Source organism: Gymnoscopelus braueri (assembly GCF_963280865.1).
Source record: "Gymnoscopelus braueri genome assembly, chromosome: 3".
In the NCBI taxonomy this organism is placed as follows: Eukaryota; Metazoa; Chordata; class Actinopteri; order Myctophiformes; family Myctophidae; genus Gymnoscopelus; species Gymnoscopelus braueri.
In genome coordinates, this window is record NC_137612.1 from 22,425,439 (window position 1) to 22,447,641 (window position 22,203).

At 40.1% G+C, this 22,203-nt stretch overlaps 1 protein-coding gene across 6 annotated transcripts in view; it reads left to right on the forward strand.

Annotated features, from left to right (window-relative positions):
• Positions 1 to 4,947: 4,947 nt before the first annotated feature.
• nav1b (neuron navigator 1b) overlaps positions 4,948 to 22,203 on the forward strand; it is a 94,502-nt gene continuing 77,246 nt past the window's right edge. For 5 of the 6 annotated variants that reach the window (XM_080424676.1, XM_080424680.1, XM_080424679.1 and 2 more), the window contains exon 1: positions 15,821 to 15,949. The gene's annotated coding sequence lies outside the window, so the exon portion shown is untranslated. Of the gene's footprint in view, positions 5,050 to 15,820; positions 15,950 to 22,203 lie in introns of those variants that run through there. The other variant, XM_080424677.1, reaches the window with a different exon arrangement.

Sequence of the window (22,203 nt, forward strand, 5' to 3'; positions counted from 1 at the left end):
ATACGATATTTGTACAGTAAACATACTATAGTATGCTGTAGTTTCTAGCTATTTTTGCTTATCTTTATATTTTGAGTAAATAATTGTAAATCATTGAAATGTTTAATACTGTTGCTTCAGTGCAAGACAAATTATTCTCAGGTTCAGTAATCTGGCAATATGCAGGATTCCTCTAAATCAAATGCATCAACTTCCATCCATCCATCCATCCATCTTCAACCGCTTATCTGGAGTTTAAATTTGTGAAAAGGGAGCCTTGAAATATTTTCAGCATAAAAAAATGTAGTAATTAAAATGTTCAACCAGAAAGTTGATTATTAAATATATAACATCTTCTTTTAAATGAACCAGACCGATTCGGAGTCGGGAACAATGCAAGTTAGGAACGATGCAAGTTGGAAATGCATGCCCCACCTGGTTATATAATATCCGCTGTATGCGTTCTTAGAGTATCCTTGTACCCGTCTGTCTGTCTGTCTGTGTCCCTTGTATGCCTATATACTGTATGGAGTTTTTGGATTACTGCACCTAAGCAGATTTGGTCTTGCATTACACTGAAGCATGCAGGATTAAATGTTTTAATATAATGGAGGCAGTGACCCAGACAGTGATGAATATTACTCAACTATATAAGTGAAAGTTGTATAGTCAAATTTGTACTTGCGTTAAAGTACTTGCTTAGTTTCAAAAATACATTACTAAAAAAATGCAATATATTTAAGTACAATATTTGTCTAAATTGTCTTTGAAGTTTGTAGTGGAGTAAAAGTCATATTAAGTATCCAAAAAATACAAATAGTCAAGTAAAGTACAGACACTCAAACAATTAACTTAAATGTACTTACACCACTCTAGGTACAACGAACCATGACTGCCCATGCTGCTGTATTCTACAGTTCTGAAAACCAATAGCTACCCCCCCCCCCCCCCCCCCCCCCCAGCAGAGGGCAGCAACGCGTCTTTAGAGCAAATACGGAAACGGTGTGTGCGTTGCTGCCCATCCGTGCGCGTGCTTACGCACTTGACTTGAATGCGTGTGGTTGTGAGTGACAGTGTAACTAACTGTAAAGTTAAAGGTAGGAAGAAGAAAGCTCTGGTCCATAGTGTTAGAACGAGTTCTCCTTCTAACGCTATGGACCAGAGCTAGGTAGAAGATGGTTTTCAGAAGCTAATGTTAATAACATTATGTTATGTTAGCCGAGCCAAACGTTCAGGTAAATATAGCTCAATAAAGAACCTCTCACTCCGCTATACAGCTCCGAGATGAGGTTCTAGGTGGTTACCTTCCAGAATCGGGTGAACGTCCGCCAAGGCTCCGCTGTTTACCCTTTTGTATATGTTGTATCCCAAAACTAATGGTAGATTCCAAGCCGCACGGATGTTTAAAGTTTGGAACGGAGCATAATATTTTAGGTCCGAAGCGAAACTACCCGTTTAAATCGCTTATTTAGTCAGCCTGTGGCCATGTTTCCCATTGTAGCCAAACCGGGAGCAGTACTGGCAGCGGACGTAGGGGGGTTTTCCGGGTTGAATGGGAAACATGGCCACAGGCTGACTAAATAAGCGATTTAAACGGGTAGTTTCGCTTCGGACCTAAAATATTATGCTCCGTTCCAAACTTTAAACATCCGTGCGGCTTGGAATCTACCATTAGTTTTGGGATACAACATATACAAAAGGGTAAACAGCGGAGCCTTGGCGGACGTTCACCCGATTCTGGAAGGTAACCACATAGAACCTCATCTCGGAGCTGTATAGCGGAGTGAGAGGTTCTTTATTGAGCTAAGGTAAATAATGATGTGCGTAGGCCTAAGCATGTTTCGATTAGCATTTCCTTTCATTTAAACTTAAGAACATTTTATCTTGTATGGTAGCTTTCTAGCTATAAAGAGTCTCATAGAGCATAAGAAATTTAGAGTTCGAGTTATGTTGTTTCATAGCCTCCACCCTGGACTCACAGACACACTCTCTCTCTCTCTCTCTCTCTCTCTCTCTCTCTCTCTCTCTGTCTATTATCAAGGGAAGGGATGCTATCATGAAGTACCAGCAGGACAGAGATGTTTAGTTTGGTGCCACAGTCCCTCACCACAGCAGGTGAGATTTCGATTGACATAATAGGCTATGAAGTATTACTGTAGTAGTAAATCAAGTCAGCAGAAATAGTTTATACAAATGTACACATTTTAAAAGATGCATGGAGAAGCAATGCATCCCATAGACCAGAGGTCTTCAACGTTTTTCAGGCCAAGGACCCCTTAGATGAGAGAGAGATGAAGCAGGGACCCCCACTACATAAAATTGTGTTGCAGATTAAACTTTTTTCATAGATTTCATAGATAGGTTGGACTTGTTTGACATACATTACCTTTTCTATTAATATGTTGGATTAATTGTAATGTTTATTTTCAGACAGTTCAACCACTTAAACCCTCAATACTTAGAACACTTGTACTTGGTTTGCTCTTGTTTCCCTCTGTCTACACCAAACCTCTTTGCTGAGCTTGGCGTTGTGAGCTTGTAGATCTGCTATTTTCCCATCAGAATAGGAGATGCTAGTGTTCAAGTGGTTCAAAAAAAGTTCCTATCAGACAAAGATTTGGCGGCCCCCCTGTAGTAACTCTGAGGACCCCCTGTTGAAGACCCCTGCCATAGACGAATGCAACAGTGTTCATTTTGTTGACTAAGACTAAAAGACTAAGGTTTTGATAATTTAGTCGACTAAGACTAGACAATTTCAGAAGACAAAAATAGGACTAAAACTAAATGGTGTGTTATTCAAAGGACTAAGACTAAATCAGAATTTGCTGCAGTGTAATTGTTTTTGACTAAGACTAAGACTAAGACTAAAAGACTAAGATTTTGATATTTAGTCGACTAAGACTATACTAAGATTAAACAATTTCACTAAAATAGGACTAAAAAACTAAATGGTGTGTTATTCAAAAGACCAAGACTAAATCAGAATTTGCTGTCTCGAATGCAACCAGACCCCTGCAGGACAGAGATAGGAAATGCAGGTGGGACAAGTTGCAACATGGCCACAGAAGAGTACTCGAGGTACATTGGGGTGGTACAGCCTATAGTTAATAAGTAACACAAACTATTTAGCAACACATAACAATTTCGTCCATTTGAAAATAGCTGATCTTCAAAAGATTTTTATACATTTGAAAACTTGTGAAATGGGACATTCTGCATAATGACTACTTTTACTTCTGGTACTTTATGTACATTTTAATACCAATACTTTTGAATTAATCAAGTAAATTTAGAATTCCGGACTTTTACTTGTAACAGAGTATTTCTACATTGCAGTATTGATACTTTTACTTAAGTAAAAAAATTGAGTACTTTTTCCACCACTGGTATAATGTGTGAAAAGAAAAAAGATATTGCTCAGAATTCAATGCCACTCTCTTCCTTGAGTGGTTCATGCATTACCACCACACCGTGGTGAGATTTATAAGTCGATTTATTTGCAGTCAATCAAGTTCAGCGGACAGTGAGGACATTTAATCCACTTAAGCACTTTGGCTCCATGCTAGTTCATACAGTAAGCCATTATCCATAATCCTAGCATAGATCAAATGAACCATTTCTGCATCCCAGTGTTTAACCTGCTCTACTCTATGGAAAGATGCCCTTCATTGATAGGAATATGTGCATTTAAACAGTATTGTCACAGTTTCTGTAGTCACATAGATCAGTGCTTTTCAAAGTTGGGTCTGGGGACCCCCAGGGGGCCTTGAGGAGGTTCCACGGGATGCCAAGTTGAAATTAGTAATAGTCTATTACTTTTATTTTAAAGGAGTAGTTCAAATTACTTATTTTCTATCAATTACACTTCCTCATGAAGCCTTGAATTCATCGAGATTGTTTTGTTTTTGTCGCATTTCTAAGCCAATAATTTGATGAGTGGCGGACTCTTTGAGTGTCCTACTGACCGATGACCTTGAATTATTGGCTTAGGAATGCAACAAAAAAATAAAAATCTCCACGAATTCAAGGCTTCATGGGGTGTGTAATTGATTTTTTTGGGGTGAACTACTCCTTTAACCATGAGTCCATACTTCACTTTAATTATTAATACAAAACATTTATCCAAGGGTTAGGCTAAGAAGATGTTTCTGTATCACCGCTATGAATCTATTTCTCATGTAGTATTAGGACATTTAGGCAATTTAGTTATATTTAAACATATATATTTATATATATATATATCAGGGTCAGAATAATTTGAAATGGGTTCCATCACCTAATGAAGTTCAATTTGGCAGTCTGTGGTATGAAAAGATTTGAAAACCCCTGACATAGAGCACACTCTAGCTGGGAAGGAAGTGATGTCTTTGAGAATATGATGATCATATACAATATGCAAGATTTGTTATCGATTCGTTATCATATGCATTCTGGTCTCCTTCAGTGCCTTATTTCGCTTAGTCATCCAGAAACGTACGGTACATAGATACCAGCGCCGCCTGCAAGGCTCAGATGACTCCTTTCGATCGAAGAGTAGTAGGAGAGGTGAAACTGATAAGGAGGTTGTAGAGGAGCTAGCAGCATTGGAGCAGAGTGTTGCTGCTTGATCTTTATTCCTCTCATTCTCTGCACCCTCAAGGCTCCTCACCACCATAGGAAGAGACAGGGATGAACTCAAGTAGCCTATTTATAGCCTGCCATTGGCCAACACTAGCCCTCTGTTTCTCCTCGTGGACATCCGCCCCGGCTAGTTGTGTGATGTACATGTGATCGCGTTTATGAGTGAGTGAGGAGGGAGAGAGAGAAGGACGAGAGCAAGAGATAAGGAGAGAGAGAGAGAGAGAGAGAGGGAAAGAGAGTGGAGAGAGAGTGGAGTGGAGTGGAGAGAGCCGTGGATTAAATCAGGGGAAGGCGAGAGGCAAGGACGAGGCTGGGCTGGAGTCCCTCCATCAGTGTACAAGCGAGAAGCAGCAGGGATTATGCACAGGAGTCTCATGGTGATATGCAGTCCAATGTCTGTGTACAGTACTTCAGTTGAGACTTGTAGCCTGCAGGACATATTTGCCACTGGTAAGTGTTTCTCTTTTGCAATATTTTGTAGCTTTATTATTCATAATAATAATAATAGATATTGCCAAGTTTCTGTCTGTCAGGGGATGGAGGTAAAGCTAGATGAGATGGCCTCATGTTTGTGTTGGCACTTGACATGACTGTGTCTGTGTGTTTTGGTAGTGTGTGTAAACAGCTTTTTATCCACTTTAACCCCTAGTTTGGGCAAATTTTCAACATTTCCAAGGTCACAACGGATCAGACCACGGCATTTTGTGAGCTTATAGATAGGCTATTTTTGCTATTTGTCGTACCACAAAGTATATTGGGCTTAAGTGGTTAAAGGTTTCCCCCCCCATATTTATTGTGACTAAGTCTTGTTTTGCTTGAGGTTGACTCAAGCAAAATCTGGAAAATAATCTTATTTATGTTCAGTTTGCTGCGTGTGGCCCTTTTATTGCTGTTTTCTGTGTGTTTGTGTGAGCCTGTATGAGTATGCATGTGATTGAGTGCAGATATAAGCCTGTTAGGGTATGCATGCATACCCTAACAGGTATTACTTTGTCTTTGTAAATAGGTATTACTTTGTCTGTTTGTATCTATGTTTTGTAGAATAACAAACATACTTTGTCATGTTAATTCATTTAGTCATCTTACATTGTTGCTATTATTATGTTAATGAAGAGATTAATGGATTTGTTTGTGTTAAAACAGTGGCATTATTGTCAAATGTTTTTTTCCCCAAAAAACTATGAGTTTATTCCTCACTAAACATATAACTTCCCTTCAGAAAACAATCAATGCTTTCATATCATGAAATTGGTATAAATAAGGATAACCTCAATAAATAAATGAAACCGTCCATATGTGGAAACAGTTAGGATTCACTGATCTGTTGTACCAATTTATCTTTGCCTTCATTGGAATAATTTCAGGGGCAAAATTAGGTAATTGGATTTACAGCAGCTGACTTTTGGCAAGATGTCTGTCCTGGAGCACCCCATTCTCTCATTTAAGAGCTCTGCAGGCACCAAGTCTTTGTTAATGGGACTCCACCATGTGATGAATGGAGCATGACGGCTGTTCTGCAGCAGGAAGTGAGGCTGTTATGTGCAGTGTGGAAATGCAGCTCCACAAATAAGTCAGCAGAGGTCACAAGTGGAGAAAGATTAAGTTTGTAGTGCCTCCGGTGGCGGTGACACACCCTGGTGTATCTCACTCTCTCTCTGTCTGTCTGTCTGTCTGTCTGTCTGTCTGTCTGTCTGTCTGTCTCTCTCTGTCTCTAACTCTTGCTCTGTCTCACTTGTGTTCACTGTCTTCCCTTGCGTGTGTGAGATTAGTCTATTCTGATGCAAAAGGCAACAGTATTGTTATTAATAATAACCAAACCAGCGTGTATCTGAGGGTAAAGTTCAAAAAGAAATAAGCTGAGTGTAGTGTGAGGGACGTGGGACTTAACTCTGAGCTGTTCGTTTGAACTGCTTATACCTTCTGAGCACGCAGCATTTGTTATCTCAGCAATTTAAATTAGGATGCAAATATGTTCAGCCACTTCACATGGGAGGGTTTGTATCTCTCAGTGTCAGGCTGCGTGTCTCTATACAGTAGCTGTACATGTGCCACATGAACTTGCATATCCTTGCTATATAAATATACATTTATGTGCCCATCTATTTCACAACTTTGACTCTAATCCTCTCTCATCATCTCCTCCTCAGTCATGACTCAACATTGGATTGCACTGCAGAGCAGTCATTTCCAGCGCATCCAAGTCTGTAATCTCTCTTCTATGAATGTAGTCATCCCGCAGTGTGGTTTATTCCTACAAAAGAGGCAATTTGCTCAAATGAGTGAGGGGAAATGTTGTACGCACACTTTACCTCCCATGGTCTTCACACAGGCTTGCCTGTTGTTTTACTGCTGTTGGCACCTGCTGGAAGAGATTGCAGTATAATTGGCTGTTTCATCACTCGCCCTTGGCTCGGACACAATTTTGGCATGTGATTTGATTCTATGTGTCATTCTGAAATATTCAGCCTCTAGACATACGTACATATGGTATGTGGCCTAATCTTACAAAAAATGCTGTATCCCACATCAAAGATGACTTAACAGTGGCGTCAGTGGACCCATGTTACCAGTGCATTATGCCTGTGACATCTTCCCTAAACTGACACCTCAGAGTCTGCTGCTTCCTCCGGCACAGATTCATGTTGAGGGAGCCTGTGCCCTGTAGGTGGCCAACCGCAAGCACGCTGTGACAAAGCACATCAGTCCAGTTGACAGGCAGTGTGGCCTGTCACTCAGCTCCAAGGACATATAGCTCAAAGCAGACAACGATGCATGTTACTAAATCTGACCAGGCCCTCACCACAGGTGAGAAAGGCAGAGACTGATCTCCCCCAAATTGTAATTTCACTTATATTAATAAAACACAATGAAAACACTTGTTCTGATTATAGACACTTAATAGCTTATATTTAACACATCGGGTGCCAAACACGGTCTGAACCGTGTTTTCACAGAGTAGCGCTTTGGTGCCGAACACGGTCTGAACCGTGTTTGGTGTCTTTTTGTTTTTTTCGTTTTTTTTCACACGGGAGGGGCTGGAGCAGCTCTGGAATCACCCGTGGTGATTCTGAGAAGGATAGGCCAGATGGATCACTGTGTCAAAAGACATCCACCATCCACTTCCGTTCTATCTCCTTCTCTAAAACCCCTATAACTCCGAAACTTTTTACTCTGGGGAAAACGACTCATTTTGTATGCACGATCGCTCCGCCATTGTTACTCGCGTGAGAGATGTTATCGCTCCAGGCGTTAGCCAGGACCATCGGGCAAAATGGAGGCATGCTTTTTTTCACATGGAATGCACGTCGTGGAGTCTACAGCTTAAACAGCGCTGCGCAGCTCAACGGTGAGATTTCTGGCACTGAACGTAATCTGTTATCATAAAATTCTGGCACCCAATGTGTTAATAGTAGAGGTGTAACGATATAGTAACTGCATCAAAAAATCTACTATATCGATATGCAAACAGCAAAATATCGTATTGTTTGACTTTGTATCGTATCGAATCGTTTTGCAATGCAAATAATCAATTTTATGCAATACTAAGTACTTTTAAGAAGAAAAAAAGAGAGAGGGGTTTATATCCAGTATACAGGTATTTATTTTTCACACCGAATTTTTGGGTAAATAAATAGTTACTATATCGATTTAAAATCATTGAATCGAATCGTATCGTTCTAAATGAACCTGTCCTGTATCGTTCATGTATCGTATCGACTAAATCACTGAATCAAAACGTATCGTATCGTTCTAAAGTAACCTGTATCGTTCATGTATCGCAGGGGTGCCCACACTTTTTTAACTTGAGTTCTACTATTGAAATTGCCAGCTCAAGGTGATCTACCACTCGCGCGTGCATGAGTGGTAGGCATGGTGGTAGGCATGGTGGGCGAAATTTGCGTGGTTTTGGGTGGATTTTTTTTAATTTTTTCTGTTTTTTGGTTGGTTTTTGTTAGTTTCTTTTCCGTTTTTTGGTTACTTTATTTCGGTTTTAGGGTTAGGGTCAGGATTAGGTTATTTAATTATTATTTTTGCCTGATTTTACCGATTTATTATTAAAAAAAATGTAAATCATTCATTTTATTTACCAACCAACAAATAATTATTATCCCATTAATGAAAATACTTAAACATTTACCTATGGGGGCTAAATAACAACATTAAAGGTGGTTACACACCGGCGAATATGTGAATATAGGCCTACGCAAAATTCGGACTCGTTCCGAATAATTAAAAGACACTTTTTTCGCTCCGCGAAACTGGTTTGGAAGCTTGCATTGACTTTATAAGGTTTAAAAAAAAAACATATTATTCGCATGAAAAAAATCGCCCCGGTGTGTAAGGACCTTAAGGCATTAGGACTGTTTCAATATTTTTCCTGGCGCCCCCCCCATTTAGTGCCGTGCCACCATTTTCTGCCACAGCGCCACCTAGAGCCTGAAAAAAAAAAAAAAAGTTTTTTTTTTTTTCATTTTTTTTTTTCAGGGGCATTGCAGGTGGTCTACCTGCACAGCCTCTGCGGTCTACTGGTCGATCGCGATCGACGTAATGGGCACCCCTGATGTATCGTATCGACAACCAAGTATCGTGATATACGTATCGAATCGTTGTTAAAACGTATCGTTACACCCCTAGTTAATAGCTTTGCCTTTTTCTTCTTTCATACTGGGAAGCCTTCATGGTTTTGTACTACCACTTGTACAAGTACACATGCTTATGGACCAGCGCACTGGACCAGCATTGGATACTACAGGCAAGTGTTCAAAGCTGTCAACGTGGCTATAAGGCTAGTTAGCCACCACAACTGGCATCCTCAACTTGTAGTCTGCGACTTTGAAATGAGGGGTATAACATATATATCAGACCTGAATCCACTTTTCCGTCTGTTCAGTGGAATGTCTTCGAGAGGGGCATAGACCAACGGACAAACAACCATGTCAGTGTTCGTGTCCAAGCTAAGGCTGAAAACCCTGTCCGTAACGCCACACTAAAAAACAAACACCTTTGTCACCTTTGGGGGGTCCTACCCTTCATGGCACCCCAAGAGCACATAATGCACGTTATGGATTGGTGCTGAATATGGGGCTAAGGGGAAACAGGGCCTAATTTCTGATTCAAAAATAAAGTTCACGAGGGAACATATGCCTGAGGGAACATACTGTAGGCCAGGGACTAATTTGAATGAAAAAAAACAAAAACTATAATAATAATCAGGTGCTAAGGGAACATACTGTAGGTAACCCCGGTAAATACCCCAATAAGCACTTAACTCCAAGTGCTACAGCTGTGGAGTTGGATTGATGCCAGTGAGTCCATTTGCAAGTCAGTAACAGAAAGAGAGCGCAAGAAGCAACCCACTAAGTAGTCACAGGCACCATCTGCAGCAGCGGAAACTGGCTAGAGCATCCCTACGCAAGCAGAAGTGAAGCAGTCTCACTTGATCCAGTTGTCGGATAGCGTCTGGTTGGTATGCGCTGGACCACGCCAGAGCTGCAACTGGACAGGACTTTTGCTGTTTGCCAGCCCCTAGCCCCCCACCCTCTGTGATTTGCAGCTGTCATTTTACTCTCATAGGCAATCCCTACACACTGTGTGCACTGTCCAAGTGCATGGGAAGACGTTTCTTGCGCTGATGGTGTGGTGAAGAAGATACTGCTCAGAGTGCTTTCCTTGTTGAAACAATACATTGGTCTTTTTCAGGCAGTCAGCAAACTCTATCAAGAAAACAACGTCAACAAAACGATGAGATGATATTCCTGTTGTATTGGAATTTCCTGAATCAAACTTAAGGCCTTTCATTCAACTACAGTTACACAGACCTGATAGTCTGTACAAATGTCATATATCATACTTTGTTTAAACTAATAATTTTCACTAGATTTGAGAAATCACCTATGTCAGTGGTGCACAAACTGGGTCTCCACACAAACGGGAGACATCTATTGGGTCACAGAACCGCAACATTAGACTGTTTATGAGCCAAATCCTGGTCCGGCCGGCCGGCGCGCGCGTAGGTGCCACATAGCTGCCCTAACTCGAGGGGCCGTGAGGGCCGTGTAGCGCCCCAAACCTCGTAATGAAAACTTACTGTACAAATGATTAATTTCAGTGGTCCGAGCAGAAGTGCTACTCCAAAACTTATGGTGTAGGGCCCTTGCGCTGAGGATATTTTGGAACGCAATAACAACGTTGTCAGAAACAGTATTTATTAACTTGAAAATATATACATAAATACATTTTCAGTATATTGCCAGTGCCTGCGTCATTTTGGCCGGGGGCAGACACTAAAATAGTGTTTTAAAAAGTTGTCAAAAAACACTGTGGAATGGTGTGAAAAATATACAAGCGAAATATTGTATAAAATACAACTTTTGTTTAATAGAAAAAGTTACAAAGTTTGACTTTCAATTATCACTTTTAAACAAACCGCATTGAGTCACTGGTATATATAACAGGCATTTGATTATGTCCTACTATTTTGGTCAGAACATGTTGCTTGTTTGCAAACAGTTTCCAGCCTGGCAAATCTGAACACATGTTTCCCCCACTGCATCCCATATTTGTCTCCGCCAGGCCGTAAGGCATTAGCCTGGTAAACCCTCCCTCCGGAAATCTCAATTCCATTTCATTTCAGGAGTGAGTCTGGCCTGATCCGCCTGTCTGCAATATTGGCTGTGCTGGAGTTGGGCGGGAGTAATACCGTTGACTGACAACCCCTTCAGCCAATGATAATTTTTCCCCTTCAGCCAATCAGCAGTTCACCAGTCTTAATGTGACGCGACGGGACTTTTGAGACAGCCATACCCAAAATGGGTTGCCTTTTTCGGGTACAATGGTGTCACTGCCCGCCCCTACCGGTTCTCTAATTATTATTTTTTAAATAGGCTTTGTCATGATTAATTGACCACATATATGAAGTTAAACAACTAAATTCTATCCAAACGATATCTTATAAGTAAATTCCGTGCCTCAAAATAGAAGTTAGAGAGCTTTTTGAAGTAAAAAAATAGCGGAGAATTGGCCGCACAAGAAAAAGATGGCTGCCGTTCGTGTTTTGGGCTCACTCGAACTCGCCACCTGATTGGCCAACGTAAGCTGTCAATCACAGAACAATGAGCGACGACGCTGATAGGCGCGGCCGTTTGGCATACACAGCCAATATTGCAGAGAGGCGGTTCATGCCAGACTCACTCCAGGAATCAAATAGAAATGAGATTTCCGGAGGGAGGGTTTACCAGGCTAGTAAGGCATGGCGAGAGAGTATGTTTTACCCCCTGTCCGTGTGTCCGTCCGTGTGTCCGTCCGTCCGTCCGTCCGTCCGTCCGTCTGTCACCAGCTAATCTCTGGCACCGTTGGCCCGGTCGCTGCGAAACTGTGCACACACACTCCCTGGATGCCAATTCAGAACATTTGCCCCAAATTTTTCACATGGGCCTGTTATAGCGCCACCAGGAGGCCGATTTGTGCAAAACCAATTTATTTATATTACTCCAGATTTTATCCAAAGGTCATGCAAATCGGTATACAGTATCTCTATAGTCATGTGATCAACACGGATGTGTCCGATTTCCCATATTCCATCCTCATTGGCTAAGGTTGGCTTCCAAAGTTTGCAGGATTGCTCCGTTTTGAACTAAATGCCTCAAATTATGCACTCAGCTTGCGATTTCCGTGAAATTTTACACGCACATTCCCACTAGGCTGAGGAAGAAATTCCACCCCTTTCACATTGGCCTGTTATAGCGCCACCAGCAGGTCTAATTTAGCTAAACACATTTTTGGTACAAAATGCCTCAAATCATGAATGCAGTGTCCGATTGTCGTGAAAGGCCTAAGAAGAAACGGGCACCCTTTTCACAATGGCCTATTATAGCGCCACCAGGAGGCCACAATAACCTACCTGACCTGGCGGAGACCTGTGCTCCGAGGAGCACTTTTTCTAGTTTGCTATGCTTTTTGCGATTAATTGTCTGTTAATTTTAGAAACTTTATCCATTTATTTAGCTTTTAATTATTAAAACAACAATAATTGATTGTAATTTATCATGAATAGGTTGTCAAGCATGGATCAATCATTCTAGGTCATTGCTGAAAATGTTTGTGTACCACTTGCTTACTTTATCCAGGAGTGTTGACACTCCTGGAACAAATCACATCATTTGTTAAACACTTGTGAATGTGAAAGAAAGGAAGTTGGGAAACAAAAATAAACTAGACGCGTCGCAATTCAGGGCAATTGCAGAGTGTGGTTGCGCCGACGCGAGTCGCGAGTCGCTGCCGCCGGGACTCGAGGAATACGCTGGGAGGAATACCGTCGGAGGCTGCGCCAATTACATTGTCACGTAACTCCTGAGATCACTTTCGTTTCATTTTGAGAGGATTGATCCCCCCAACATAAGGTTTTTGCATCAAACGGTTACATTTTGAGCATTTGTGGCGCCCCCTATGGATCAAAGTGGAAATGCTTTTGGGGATTTGTTGAGTAAACCACCCTTGACATGTGATTCAAATTTGGGATTGACTGGACGTTTCGTTCGTGATTTGTGGCCTTTTTTGTAAAACGGGCCCCTGCCGCTAACTTTGGAAGCCATTTACGGACGAACGGTATGGACTATCAAAATTCTGTTTCGGTCCAGATTATCGCATGGGTCCAGAGATCATGTGTACCGATTTTTGTGAAATTTGGAGAAAATATGTGGGAGGAGGAGCTAAAAGTGTGTTTTGAAGAAAATTCAAAATGGCGGAAAATTTATCCTGACGCAAATGGGCGTGGCCTATATGGGGAGTTGCGTCGTGATCCAAGGAATCCAGGGAAAAGGAAATTTTGATTTTACGACCTACAGTTCAAGAGTTATAGGCCAAAACGTAGAGTGGGCTGTAGCGCCACCATGAGGCCGACTGGTGTAATATTTGTTTTAATAATTTCGCACTAAATTATGAACCTCCCCTCCAAGTCTTGTAACTGTAGCCCTTACGGTTTCTGAGAAAAAAATACTTGAATGGGAGTTTTTTGATTTTCCCATTAAAGTGGATGGGGGAATTTAATGCACTAATAAATCAATATCAATTAAACTATGCAACCAATCTCTTAGCAAAGTACAAGCGCACGATTCCCGGTGAGACCGTCAATTTGACATATGGCACTAAATTGGGAAAAATAAACTGGGAGGAGTAGCAGCCCGAAATAAAGTTTATCTAGAAGAATAAAGTCGGTAGAGTACTATAGTCTGGTTGCCCATTCGGGCAACCACACTAATAAAAGGTCATTTCAGAGACAATGTTCTCGTAATGTAATGGTCAATAGTAAATTGTGATGTCACACCCAATCAAAATATCCCAGAATACAACTCATTTATGTATCTATCTATCTATTATGGGGAAAATACCATGAATGCTATGTATGTCAACCATACTGTAGTTACATACCACTGACATACCACTGGTGTCATAAAACATGCTTAAATCAGCTTTAAAAAGTATATTTCATGAATAAAACCTTCCTCACAATGTGTTGTCACATGTTGTTGACAGTCATATGGCTGTCTGTCATGTGTCTGACTCCAGACAGAGAGACAGAGGGAATGGGGGACACAAAGAACAAAGCCAGCCTGAACTCATTCCTGGTGAAAACGATGGTCTCGTGCTGGGCCTGGGTGCCTGTCTGTTGCTCTGACTGGGACAAGGAGTCATGAGACCAGCATTGTCTGGGACCTATTGACTCATACAATTGTGTGATCCTGTACCATCGCATCACTGTAGCAGTCATCTAGATGGCCTTACACTAAGGTTAACCAGAATATCTAATACTGTTTTTTTCATATAGAAAAACACAGACACATGCTGCACTGCCTGCACGCACGCACGCACGCACGCACGCACGCACGCACGCACGCACGCACGCACGCACGCACGCACGCACGCACGCACGCACGCACGCACGCACGCACGCACGCACGCACACACACACACACACACACACACACACACACACACACACACACACACACACACACACACACACAGAGTAAAGTAATTCAATATACACGGAGTCCTATAGAATATATAGCCTGGGGAGTACCACTAATGCTGGATGATGTCATGGGCACACACACACACACGTGCACGCAAGTACACGCGCACAACTTGATGCACTTTTGAACTTTCAAAATAATTTCAAAGCCATATCTGATTATGGGATAAGAAGCCAGAATAGCGAGCTGTGGTAAGACAACATCTATTACAGTGGCAAAAACAAGCCTTCTGGAGAGCCGTGCTGTGCTGTTTGTAATGTCCATGGCCCTTTCAGAACGGCTAGCTAAAACAAATCAGTGGTGGAAAAAGTACTCCAATGTTTTGCTTAGGTATAAGTATCAATACTGCAATATAGAAATACTCTGTTACAAGTAAAAGTCCAGAATTCTAAATGTACTTGAGAGTAAATGTGTAAAATGTATACACATCTTTTGAAAATAGCTGATCTACAAGCTCACAATGCATCGCATTGAGACACATTGTGAGCTTGTAGATCGGCTCTTTTCAAATGGCCAAAATGTATATAGAGCTGAAGTGGTTCACGTAATTCTTTGTAAAAATAATCAAAATCTACAAAGTAACTAGTAACTCGTTTTCTAATCATTGTAGTGGAGTAAAAAGTACAATATTTGTCTCTGAGATGTAGTGGAGTAGAAGTAAAAGTATAACAAATTGGAAATACTCCAGTAAAAGTACCTCAAAATTGTACTTAAGTACAGTACTTAAGTAAATGTACTTAGTTACTTTACACCACTGAAACATGCTTTCCAACTTACTTTTCATCACAGTTTCTCAGTGAAATGAGTTGACACTGCAATCGCTCCGGTAATAACATTGTGTTTCAGTGAAATTGCACAGTAGTGCAGCAGCAGAATGAAAATTACACACAACATCAGAAGTGATGCTCTTATTATTATGATAATTACAACAGTAGTGCATACGGTTTAAATTATGGCAGATGTGTTCTGCATGTACAGCATCTGTCTTTCTATCTGTGAATGCCACGTTTCACTCTTGCTCAGAGTATCCTGAATCTGTTTGTATATGTGTGTGTGTGTGTGTGTGTGTGTGTGTGTGTGTGTGCGTGTGTGTATTCTCGCCAGCGTGGGCGTTTTGGTTTGGAATGTCTAGTCCACACACAGACAGATGCTCCGGCAGTAGTCATGTTCTACCTTGACTAACCCAGAATGGCACACACATGTAGGTCTTGGAAAGCCTGCACCGCTTTGTATCCCATAGAAGGTCATCATAGACTACTGACTGACCAGAGAAAATCCAGGGTCACGGATCAGAGGGGGGAAAAAAAGTAGTTTGAGAGGTGAGCGTGAATATGTTTTGATACTGTATATGACTTTTTCTTAACTCTGAGAGTGTAACCAAATGGTTAATTTGGCGCTCTCAGAGTAAAATTAACACAGAGGATTTGACTCTGTGGGGTTTTATTTCTCTATTGTGCCGTAGTGCTTTATGGAAGCCTATATCTGTTACCACTAACTTTATGGGATGTAAAAATGTTGCTGTGAGGTGAGCATGATTGCGTTTTCCACATACAGTATAATCCTCCGTGGTTTCTATCATGGGATGTGGAGAGACAGCTCTGGGTTTTCTTTAGTTTTTAATAGTTTTCTGTTTTAGTCTGCTGGATCTGCCAGATGTCCGTCTATAAAATATGTCCCGGGTGAAAAATGTCGAGGCTGAATTTCAAAACATGTTTTCCTGTCATAGTTTTAACAGTACTTTAATTTACTTTATTTTACAATTTGTTTATTTTTTAATTCTGTTGGTCATTTAGATTTCACCTAAGGCCTTGGTTACATCACTTTCAAATAAATATATACATTATATCAAAAAAGGTTACTTTTTCTTTTTTCTTTTTAAGACCACATTTACATAGTCAATGGGACCTATTATTTATCCTGACAACACCATTGGGTGGTAAATGTATTTATAGGTTGAGCCCTGTAGCCGTGAATGCCAAAAAATAGAATTTAAAGGTGGTGTTAAGTGATATGTTCTGTTAAATAGCTCTATAATCCAATAGCAATAATTGCTATAGTGTTTGTTCAGTAGCAGGGGTCTCCCCATCTCTCCATTATGTTTGATAAACAGAAAATAAATGTTCAGGTTGGGATAACAATTATCAAATCATAATATTACTTTAAAAATGGTATGGTTCTCTCTTTGGGGTAAAAGGTGTTTATCTCTGGGATTTGCTCCCTATATTTTACATACTTTGATTTATCTCTGAAAATTGTCTGGTTCAGGAATTTATGGTATAATTTTTATGCTAAGCCTATATCCCATAATGATTGTCATAAATCCAAGTTGAAAGTCTGATATTTGTTCAGAAAGGTGGGAGCAGAATGATAAGGTAAAAGTATGTTAAATTGAATGGATCAAATCAAGTGAAAGTACTGTACCTACAAATTATATTTAAGTGCATAATTTGTGTAAAACGTGGTTACAGTCTCACTTTCACTGCATGCTTGCTGAACTTCCCCCAAGGTAAATTGTTTCAAAGGTCAAGGTATGATTACCTTTCAGAAGTTGTAAGTTACAAGAAACAGGCTGACAGATATTTAGTTTAGAGACACTCGAATTACAGCTTTGGTACAGCTTTGCAGAGATGTATGTATACGTTAGATGCAAGGTAGATATATTGAGAGGGTCTTTTATCTACAATGGCCTCTTCTGTCATTTTAGTTGTCCATATATTGACAACGGACGGTAGTGGAAAGTAACTAAGTAGATATACTTAAGTACTGTACTTAAGTACAATGTTGAGGTATTTGTACTTTGCTTGAGTATTTCCAATTTCCAATACTTTTACTTCTACTCCACTACATCTCAGAGGCAAATATTGTACTTTTACTCCACTACATTTATTTGAAGACTTTAGTTACTAGTTACTTTGTAGATTTAGATTATTATTACAAAACATACATTAACCACTTCAGCCCTATATACATTTCGGCCATTTGCAAATGGCAGATCTACAAGCTCACAATGCGTTGTGATGCGACGCATTGTGAGCTTGTAGATCTGCTATTTTTATACATTTGAAAACTTGAAATGGGACATTCTGTTACTTTTGGTACTTTAAGGACATTTTGATGCCAATACTTCTGTATTATTTACTCAAGTAAATTCTGAATTCTTAGACTTTTACTTGTAAGAGAGTATTTCTATATTGTAGTATTGAGTACTTTTTCCACCACTGAACTGGAGGTTGCTGCCTCCACTCTTGCAGAACCATCTCTTGCTAGCTCTTAACTCTTATCTCTCATTGACAGCCTTGTAGAATTGCACTAGTATAGAGTGGCTCATATTGAGGCTTCTGAGCTGCTGCAGGAAGTAGACATCTTCATGAGCTGTCTGGGTTTGCGTGCTGGTGACAGTGTGTTGGAACTATGGTTAACTGAAACTACTACTAAAATAAAACAAACACAAAACCTAAATCAATTGTTAAAGGTAGGGTAAGTGATATTTGTTTGTTAAAATAAGTATTAAATAGCTCTATATTCTGATAGTCCACATTGATTTAGAGTGTTTGTTCAGTAACGGGAGTCTCTCTTGTCTCTCCACCTCTTTAGTAAACAGAAATTGCAAAAAAAACTGAAGACAAAAAAAAGTGTCTAAAATTAAATAACAAATAAACAAAAACTAGACAATTCCTGGAATCCAGACTGAGGCACTCATTCAGCATTTTTTAGAAGCAAAGTGGATTTTCTTTTTAATATATAAGCGCTGAACGAGTCTTGATTCCAGGCTAGTCAAAAATACTTGTGCACTTATACAACTAATTAAAACTAAACTGAAATCAAAGACCAATTTAAAAACTAAATAAACACTTCAAAATTATAAAACATCTGGTTGGAACGTGTGGGGTTCAACCTCTCTCCAGTACAGAACATATTCTAATCCATGATCTTGGGTCATGTAAGAATGTGCAGGATGTGCAGGAGTCTACTTGGTGTACCGTTCATCAGTGTTTGTCAAACTTTTTAATTTCAGGAACCACCATTTTGATACACATTGGGCCATGGACCCCCATTTGATGAATTTATTTTAAATCTCTGGGCCCACAATCTACAGTCACTGTAAAATCCTCAGTGTTAGTGTAGAAATGGAACAGGTCCATTTGGTAACGGTCAATTTTGGTTGAGGTTGAGGGCCCAGCTTGGAGAATATCTCCACAGTTTGCTACTGTGTGTATAATATACATACGTAATATGCATGCTTGTAATCTACAGTAACCGGTTCAAGGGTAGATCTTAAAATTTAAACTTGTCCAGATGCTGGAGAACATATTATAAACTGTTGGCCCAGATGGGCAACCAAAGTGGTTTGGGAGAGAGTGATATTGTGCTGCAAAGCCCAGTAGTGCAGTGGATAATGGAAAAATCATACAAGCACTCAATCTGCACGATTCTTCCCAAATATTGCTGTTATCCACTGCACTACAGGTGTTGGACAGCTTACTAACTGACTAAAGTGCAACAGGTCTGTACTGAGGTGCGTGATTTAGTTTTTCTGGGACATTTTGTCTTTCACTTACGATTTGAGGTAAGGTGAGCATCTGCAATGTAACATAATGATGCTATAGGATATTGGTGTTATTGCGTGCCGGTGTTGTAAAGTCCTTCAAGAACAGAATTTCACATAAAGAAATCACTCTCTATGATATTCAGTCCATCTAATTGTCAGCCTGAGATATTCTCTGTAATGGAAGCATTCCACAATCCACAAGCACAGCAACCATGTTTTATTCACAGCACAGCAGCATATTATGGTGAAAGCCTTGGGTTTGGTTGAAGGCTGTGATTATGGCTGTCATCACTCACTTTATACACATACTGTACCATTCGTATTCACGGATACATTTTTATGTCTGGGTACATAGTCAAGGATAGCAAGACTTGCTCTGAATTTTACCCAGTGACTTTTATGCACCAAAGAATAAAGTGAAAAGCCATGTTTTTATTGGATATACAATGCATGAGCTGACAGCTTAACACTGCAGCTTCTGCTATTTTTGGGCAGCCATGCTGTGTCATTTACTGGTGCTCTGGTTGTTTATTCTGAGGGACTCCATGCACGTTTCCTATTTTCTTTGTCCTAATGCCCTAGTTCGCAGTATACATATTATAAATCATGATGGCAAACTATGGACAATCACCCACACTTTGAAGCATCACTTTGCTGTGAACTGCAGGTGGGACTCCTGCACAAGCTACTGAGTTAATTTTAGACAAGTCAGTTGCAAAACAGCAGCTTGATTTCAGGGATCCTGGGTGTTTGTATGATCATGCCAAGATATTTCTCAGCAGAATATTCCTTCTATGGTATGATTCTCCCCCCCGCTCAGTTTGGCAGTTTTAGATAAAGATATGAGAGAGTATGAGGCTAGAAGCAAGATCACAATAATGGCACTAATTTATAGACTTTGCCCCATTAATACCTACTGTATCAATGCAACAATTGACAACATGACTTGTCACCACTGAAACATAGGCTTATGGTATAAATATATTAATCCCTAAACCACTAAACCCTATACTGTATACTTAGTTGACTGCAGTCAACCAGGGCTCTGTACGAGATCTGTTTTCAAACAGGTTATTGAAAACAGTAACAGGAAAATATTTTTGAAAGATGACCTATTTCTTGGCCATTATGAGAGAAAAAATAGTGTTTGCTTGCACGCACTGCACACGTGCTAACATTTGCAGACAAAGACACACAGACACACGCACAAACACACAGGCACACACAAATTCCTGAAGGGAAGTGCTATAATGTTATTATAATCTATTGCGGATGCATAGGAAGAGCTTAGCCATCCTCTGTGATTTTGATGTGATTAGCAGAGATCTGGGATTCTGGGAAATCGAAGGGCTTTCCCCATGGTTGTGTCTGTCCAGGCAGCCAATGGAAACAGTGGAATCCAACTGGACACATGACTCTGATTCACTTTAGCATGACCACATCACACTGACCTTTAAGGCATGACACTTTCTATTGTACATTGACCCACTGCTAAGGTTACCTGGCAACAGATTATAAGGACCAGATTTACAGTAAAGTAATCACATAAAATGATAACCGAGTTACCAGTAATCAGATTACAGACACCTTTGAAAGGGAAATGGATGGATCGTTAAGAAGCATGTTTTATTGGGAAGGGATTCTTAGAATGTGACATTAAAGATATGAACTTTAATCTTAAAATGGCTGTCAAAGATAATATTAACACTAGAAACTGCAGATGTTAACTCTCTCACTGCCAGACTTATTTATGGCTGCGTTTGCCTACTGCCGGCGATTTTTCTTACCTTTTTCAAGTAGTCACAGAATATTTATCTCCAGTATGATCGATCCCCTGATGGTTGCTAATCACAGCGGGTTTCACTGTGCTTCCGAAAAATAAAAAAAAATGTCATCGTGACCTCCCCGTTAATTTTTTTACGCCTTTGAAAATAGCATGTCTCTGCCAAAAATACATAGTAAAAAAAAAGTACTGCACACAGGAGCCGAGATACAGCCTTTTTAAGTAATAAGTTAACCAAGAAGTGAATGGAGCAGCAAATCTTTGGATCACGATATCTTGGGTTCTGATTGTTTTTCTCAAAAAAGTGGTCATAAGTCGTTCTTGGCAGCCAGGGCGTTATGATGACGATGTCTCGTCATAAGTCGTTCTTGGCAGTAAGAGTTAAATTAGAGTGGAATGAATTGTTTAATTTCATATTGGTTATCTCAAACTAAAGTAATTTCAGTCATTTGATTTGTAATATGAGTAGGTTTGGGACGGGCCACTGGATTTTGTTACTGATTGCGATTTTAAAGTAATATGTAAACATTTTGTGTTATTTAGTGAGTTATGTTGAAAGTTTTGCCTGTGGAATAAAATATTCACATTAGCCCTTTTGTACATCACAGTAAACCAATTCAAATTACACAAGATATAATTATACCTTATGGCAATTCTACGGAAATTATGAAAAGGTTTTCTCTTGGTCCATTAATTGTCATGTGTTCCTCTGTGTATTGATAACCAGATTAGGCAATGTTGTTGATTTTTGGCCATTGTAATGAGGAAATAGTGCAAGATTATTCTAATACTGTTGCAGATCCATTTTCATTCAAGCTTTTGTCTTCACATCCTCAGTAATTAGCCAAATCAACTGAAACAGCTGATATTGTCCAGAATTTTTAAACTGCAGATTGATAAGACAGAAACACATTTAGATGAGTAAAATGTTCTTTACGAGGGGATTTTCAGCCATTTATCCCTAATAGTTAGGAATTCGCAGTCTGTAATCAGTGATGTCTCTCTCTCTGCTGGAGGCAATGAAACAACAAAGTACAGCTTTGAGCTGTCACAGTAAATGGATAAGCGATGCCTGAACGGGTGTCTCCTAACAGTCTGCCTTGAGCTAAGTTTAAGAAGAGTCATTGTTTATGTCTGCCAATATACGTACAGTACATTAAGTGTACGTGTGCATGCGCGCGTGTGTGTGTGGGGTACTGTATTTGTGTGTGCAATGCTTGCCTACATAGTACTGTATTTGT